Consider the following 7,529-nt stretch of genomic DNA (forward strand, 5'->3'; position numbering starts at 1 on the left):
GTGAAAATTTGAAAGCCTAATTGCAGGATGCCCCGTTCCTATTTTATTAGGCATGTAATTGGCTCGCATTAGTGTAACCAAGATCTAAAATTGTATACATCTCTGTGTCAGTCTGCTGCTCTCATCTAATACCTGTGCACGCCCTTGCAGGTCCAGTTTCTCCTGACTGCCATATCCCTCACTATTATCCTATAGCATCACCAACCTGTCTCTCCGTTTCAGGTGCCTGCTGTACAAAGATCACATCCTCTCTCTTGATGGATTTTCATCCTCTTAACTACTGCCTGGTCACGCCTCTCCCTTTTGCCTCCAAACTGCTGGAGCATGCATATGCCCGCACTGCCGAGGGCGGGTGCGCTCCCAAGGGAGGCAGAGCGTGACCTGAGGGGGGCAGGGCACAGAGGGTGCCCTCCCAGGCGCGGGATAGCAGCTCGGGTGCATGGAGTGGTGCACGCGCCCTGCAGCCAGGGGCGGAGCGAGCCGCCCATGGGGGCAGAGCAAGCCGCTGATGGCAGACATTTGGTGCGCCACCTGCCCACGACTCCCAAGCCTCCCCCAAGCTGTCAAAACAAAAGGGGAAGGGGGGAATGGCACCATGAAAGCGGCGCAGCTCCCCCCTTACCCCGACGGCTCAGAGTAGGCTTGGGAGTTGCAGGTGGGCAGCGTGCCAAATGTCACCCACCTCAGTGAAGACACCTGGGGTGGTCCGCCCCCACCGCAACCCCTTCCTCCACCCCTACATGCCGGTGACCCATTTTAACACGGCTTCTGCTCTTTGAGCTCCTGTGAAATCTCCAAGACCCCCGGACAAACTTCTCACTGCCAAATCCTGGGATGCGGGCACATCAGGTTCTGCATTGTCCATGCTGAATGGCAGTGGCTCTTCGGGGTTTCTGGCAGGAGTCTTCCGTATCCTGCAACATGCCCCAGCCACTCTGGGTGGCTTCCAACATATATAAAAGCATAATCAAACATTAAAAAACTTCCCAAAACAGGGCTGCCTTCGGATGTCTTCCATAGGTTGTATAGTCACTTATCTCCTTGGCTTGGGGGTTGCATAACCTCCAACATTTCTCCGATGAAAATAGGGACATCCTAATGGACAGTGGGACATTCCAGGTTCAAATCAGAAATCCAGGAGTGTCCATGGAAAATAGGGACACTTGGAGGGTCTGGTCTTTCTCAGCCCTGCCATGAGATGTCAGGGTCTAATCCTGAGACTTTCTGCACGGAGGGCTCTACCACTGGAATGTGTGCAGCAGGTGTAGGTGGGAGCAGAAAGTCTCAATTTCAAATATTTGGCTGTGCTTTCCAGCAAATAAATCACTGCTGACTGCCATGTAGGACTTGCTCTGGTAGGAGGACATGGTTTGTTCTTGATCAACCAGCATGCAAAACTTTTTTTTAATGATGAGAAACAAGGCTGAAGTATAGGGTGGAGCGAGCAATTGGCCCACCCTATGACTTTTCCCACATTTACTACCCTTGGCCAGTGATAAGATTTCTTGTTCCTTAAATATGCTCCATGAACATATGCATGGCCTTGCTTTTCTCCCTTGGCTCAAGCCCTCCTCAAAACCAACATTTTCTGTGTGCCCTTTGTCTTCTTAAATTTCTTAACCAAGCTTCAAGTACATAACAATGAGACTTGTCCACGTTCTTCCCTCCCATTCTCTTGTCTGTTGTTTCCTTTGTCTGTGGTTTCCATGTGGTTTGTTTCAGGTTGTAAGCTCCTTGGGAGCAGGGACTCATATATGTTGCCTGTGTAAATCTGCAAGGTGCCATCGTGCACACTGATGGTGCAGCATGCGGAAATAAAAATATATCCATGCTACAAGAGCTAACTCTTTATTTAAGAGGAAAAAAACGACACTCTTTGTTAATGAATTGTTGACTTATTACTCAGCAGAATCACATACCCTCCAATACCGTGACAGCAAAATGTGGGACACCAAGTTCCTGGACGCCATCTTCCTGTTTTTTTCTTGTGAGAGCACGGCGGCCATTTTGGGAGCTGTGTTCTCGCATGATTTCACGCCTCAATTTTCTACCAAAAAAAGCGCTTTTTGGGGCATGGTGCCCAAAAACGCAGCACCCAAATTGGCTGCTGTTATCTTGCAAGAAAAATGGGGATGCTCCAGTTTTTCTGAGACACTTGCGGGGTATGGAATCACACTTCACCTCCCTTCCTCAGAACAGCCTTCTCCACCTGGTCCTAAATGGTGTGTGTGTGTCCCTCCTCTACTGTTCAGAAAGATTTTCTACTTCCTTCAGTGCAACTGCATTGACTTGTCAAAATCCTGTTTGGGGTTTTTAAATAGCCAAATCTTCATATACCATCTCAATTCAATTCAAATTCAAAATCCTTTATTAGGCATATCACACCTCACATTAACAAACAAACATCATATACAGACTGTATAAAATACGGGCTCAGCGAACACAATTTATCCCAGTCCTATTCTTAACTCCAAGAAATAAATCAATGTACATAAATAATATAATACAACACAGCAACATCACCTACCATTAAAAACCACTAAGTCTCTTTATCATGGCCCATTCTTTCTTCATGGACAGCACTTAAAAATTCAGCCGCTATTAAAGTAATTTGATCATCGCTGTCCGCCAGCAGGTCCTGAACAGTTGGTTGTGTAAAAAACTGTCTATTAAATTTTAGGGCCTCAAATAATTGTCTTCTGGCATAGCTGCCAAAATCACAGGAAAAGAATATATGCTCTAGAGTATCGGGTTCCTGTTTTCTGCATTTACAGAGACACTCTGATTCTGGGATAGCGAAGTATCTTCCTCTCACTACCGCCGAGGGAAACATGTTAAATCTGGCCAACATAAGCAGCCTACACGATTCATGTTTCTTCAGATTTGTCATGTATCCCTTTTGGAAATCTCTACACAAAGGGAGATTTAGGTGGATAGGAGAGCAGGTGCTGTGCTTTGCAACCTCAAGCATGGCGAGAACACTTTTTTCTGTGAGGGTCTTCCTGATAATTTCCCATATATCTTTGGGATCAGAGATTTCAAAATCAGTTAGAGTGAGCCCTATCGAATCCAGTTTTCTCCTACAAATCAATGATAGATTGTAGATTGCACTATCACTTAAAAGATAGTAAAGTATAGAATTAGGGGATAGGGCTCTATAATGGAGGAAGATCCAATATTTCAAGGTCCTCAGCCATGCTCTTACTGATAAAGGCAGTATTCCCAGCTCACAACATATTGTTTCATATTTTACAGAGTTTGCAAGTCCTAATAATGACCTCAAAAGGGATGCGTGAAATTTATCCAACCTCTTAAGGTCACCTGAAATCCACACTGGTGTGCCGTATAGAAGTTGGGCACAGAGTTTCATGTCAATCACTTGCAATACAGCTGGAATAAATCTGTTTCCTACTGGAGAAAAAAAATAGGATTTAATATGGTGGGCTGTCACTTTGGCCTTAACTATTGCAGCACATATATGTGTATTCCAATTCATATTGTTTTTGAATGTGATTCCCAGATAATTGAAGTGCTTAACTTCCTGTATTAGATGTCCATTAATTATACAGCCTTTGGGGTTCCCTCTCTTTCTGAATTGCATAATCTTTGTCTTATCATAATTAATTTTGAGATTATTGAGAGAGCAGTAGTTTGAGAAACTCTTAAATAATTTTTTTAAACCCAAAACAGAGAGTGAAATAATTACAGCATCATCTGCATAAAGTAATAAAAAGAGTGGGCTATTGTTTAAATAAGGAGTATGAGTGGTTGCGTTTTGAAGAAATAATGGTAGGTCAGATAAAAATAGATTAAATAGGGTAGGGGCCAAGATACAGCCTTGCCTAACTCCTCGATTATTCAGAATAGGACCTGCAAGTCTACCATCTTTTGATACTTTAACATATATTTGGTTATTAGAATGTAAACTTTGAATCAGTGTAAGTAGATATGGGTCGATACCAAGGTGTTCTACTTTAGTCCATAGTTTATTGCGGTCGACCGAATCAAAGGCACTTTTTAAATCCACAAATGCCACAAAGAGTTTTCGTTTATTTCTCATGACATATTTATCCACAAGATGACTTAACACTAGACACTGGTCAAGAGTTGACGAGCCTGCCTTAAAACCAGCCTGCTCTTTACCAGGTAGATCTTTTGTCAGCATCCATTCTTCCAATTTAATAAGCAGAGATTTGGCATAGATTTTACTTATGCATGGTAACAAACTTATAGGCCTATAGTTCTCTTGGCAATTCCTATCACCTTTTTTAAAGATCGGTACCACTATTGAGTTGTTCCACGACTTAGGTACAAGGGCTGAGTGATAGATAGAATTAAAAAGTGGTACAAGTTTATTGGCCCACCATTCTACATCTAATCTCAACAGGTCTATTGGAATGCCATCCATACCAGGTGATTTCCCTTGCTTAAACGAAAAGATTATCCCTTTCATCTCCTCAACAGTAATTTGAAATTGTGTGGTTTTTGCCAGAGAAAATTTAAAATTTTCCTTTTTACAAACTTGGTGATCGCTTATATTAGGGAAATCAGTGATATCTTTTATTGAGAGAAGTGACCCAAAAGTTTTGGTATCTTTAATTTCTAATGCAGTAACAATTTTAGACCATTTGGCTAGTGCGAACTCAGATTTTTTTTCCAGGAGCATGTTCTTAAAAGCTTTTTTCATTTCAAAATAAGTCTTCCAGAGACCTTGAGAGTTGGTAATAACTGGGTTATTTTCAAATACTGCTAATAGATCCTCCCTATTTTTATCACTTATATAAACTCTTTTGGCATAGATAGTCTTATCAATACTAATAAGAGGACTAATATCATTATTTCTAGGATTCCTGTACATCTCTAAAACTATTGGGAAGTGGTCACTTTCTGAGCGAGGTACAACTGTAAAAGAGGCAACTTCATTTAACATTTCAACGGAAACTAGAGAATAGTCGATTACGCTCCTACCCCTTTTGGAGCTGAAGGTAAAATTTCCTGGAATATCCGGCCACATTGAGCCATTCAAAAATGAGAGGTTAAATTCTAAAACCAATTGTAAGAGTTTTCCTCCCGCTTTATTAATAATGATGTCCTTTGAATTCCTCCCTATTCTCAATGGAAGTGGGGCATCTTCAGCTAGATTTGAGACATAGTGTTTATAGAGAGCTGTATTATCTGATCCAATTCGAGCATTGGTGTCTCCCATTACAATCAGGGGGATATTTGGGGATTTACTACGTATTAAATACAACTCTTCAGAGACTATATTCCAACCATAATCTGGTCTAATTTCCAACTCTAAGGGAGGAAAATATATATTTAAAAGAAGAATTTTCCTGTAAACAATGGAAAATGATAACAGTTGTGCATACTGTCCAATATTTCTGATATAATTAATTTTAAGGTTAGAAGACTGTTTGATACCACAGATCAAACCAGCTTTAGGGCGACCTTTTGTTGACATTTTAGTAGCAAGTAAATTATAAGTAATAAAATTAGGAATATTTAAAGGTTTAAGAGACCAGGTTTCCTGCAGAAGTATTATATCATAAGACTCAAGAAAAATTATAAAATCAGAATCAGCTAATTTACATGAGAGTCCAGCTACATTCCAGGACATAATAGAAAGAGTTTGGAGAGATCTTTGATTTAAGGGTGCTAGTGAGGTATGCGTGGTGCATTCCGGATGTCACACCAAGTCCCTCTGGTTCTTACTATTAGCCCTTTCAGCGGGTTCAGATAGTTCAGATGCTAATTCGATGATGTTTAAAGATGTATTCAGTATGCTCACATTTGAGGAGGGTGGAATGCTAAGATTGCAACCTGGCGCACCCATGCTGGGGACTTTATTTGGGAACCCAATTCAGTCTCATTTAATTCTCTCCTTTTATCCCATGCTAATGTAGTGACCAGGTTTGCCTCTGAGATGGGTTGCATGCGAGCTGGGTTATAGGAGGGGCGTTTCGACTCCAAGATCTGAGAGGATGGATTCATCTCCGCAACAACCAATTGGCCTGGGGTGACGGAGGGTTTCCCGACCTGTTTGGGGTTTTTAAATAGCCAAATCTTCATATACAAGACAGATAAAGGTTTGCCAGCCTTTTGGGACCTATGGGCACATTTGAAATTTTGTGATAACGCCACAGGCGCCAGTCACAAAGGGACTGAGGGTGACACCACACAAAATGGCTGCTACATCTTAAAAAGAGCAGAAAAGGAGACAGGAATGCAAAATGGTGTGGACATGTACCCCCCCACCCCAGTCTCCCCTGATTGGGGCAAAGAAACCTTCATCAGCCACCATCACACTTGTTCATTGACAGAGATGCTCATTGCTTCTCTCCGGAATAGAATGGAGAATGAGTGACTTATCCTGGCATCCAATGAAATATGGGCATGTTTAAGGGAGCATGTTCAGTGTTGGAGAGTCCAAGTGAGGGCAAAAAAGGAGTTGATTAACCACAGAGGGGGGAAATATTTATTTAAATGATGCTTCTTGAGTGAGAAAATGGTGTTTTTTGCCATTCCTGAATGCCACTTCTATTCCCTGTGGGATGTTAATAGCTAACAGGACTGTAAAAGGGTTCTCTAATCAGCAGCAGTGGGAAAGAGCTCTGCCCTTGGAGAGTGGTAGCCAGTCAGACTTTGCAGTACAGGGCTAGGTGGACCAATGTGCTGATTCAGTAGAGGACCACTCTCTAGACATGAAAACCGGCAAAGCCCTGTCTCTCTGCCTGCCACCGAACAATAATGTGCAGTGTGTGTATTTGTGGTGAGCTTGAGTTTTGAGGGCGTGTAAGAACATAAGAAAAGCCAACTGGATCAGGCCGATGGACACCATCTAGTCCAGCCCCATGTTCTCACAGCGGCCAACCAGATGCCTACAGGCAGAAGCACGCAGGCAGGACTTCGGTGCAAGAGCAACCTCTCTTCTTGTGGTTTCTATAAACTACCTGTGACTGTGGAAGTGGAACCTATCTATCCAGGTTAGTAGCCATCGATAGCCCTCTCCTCCACGGATTTGTCTAATCTTTCAAAGCCATCCAAGCTTTTGTCCCTCACTGTCTTCTGTGGGAGCGAATTCCATACTTTATGAGCTGTGTGAAGTACTTTCCTTGGTCCATCCTGGATCTCCCAAACCTTCAGCATTCTTTTAATGTCCCCGAATTCTGGTGTTATGAGAGCTTTTCTCTATCCGCTTTCTCCATGCCATGCATAATTGTGTGTGTGTGTGTGTGTGCACGTGCACAAAATTATCTGGTGGGAACTTTGGCTGCCAATACACCACCACCTCCTTGCAGAGCACAGACCCCCATCCCTTCTCCCACAACCCTATTCCTGAGAAGTCCTCTCTGATGGTAAGGGTAAAGGTAAAGGGGACCCCTGAGCATTAGGTCCAGTTGTGGCCGACTCTGGGGTTGCGGCGCTCATCTCGCTCTATTGGCCGAGGGAGCCGGTGTACAGCTTCTGGGTCATGTGGCCAGCATGACTAAGCATGGCAATCCAGAGCAGCGCACGGAATCGCCGTT

Source organism: Podarcis raffonei, chromosome 6 (assembly GCF_027172205.1).
Source record: "Podarcis raffonei isolate rPodRaf1 chromosome 6, rPodRaf1.pri, whole genome shotgun sequence".
NCBI lineage: Eukaryota > Metazoa > Chordata > Lepidosauria > Squamata > Lacertidae > Podarcis > Podarcis raffonei.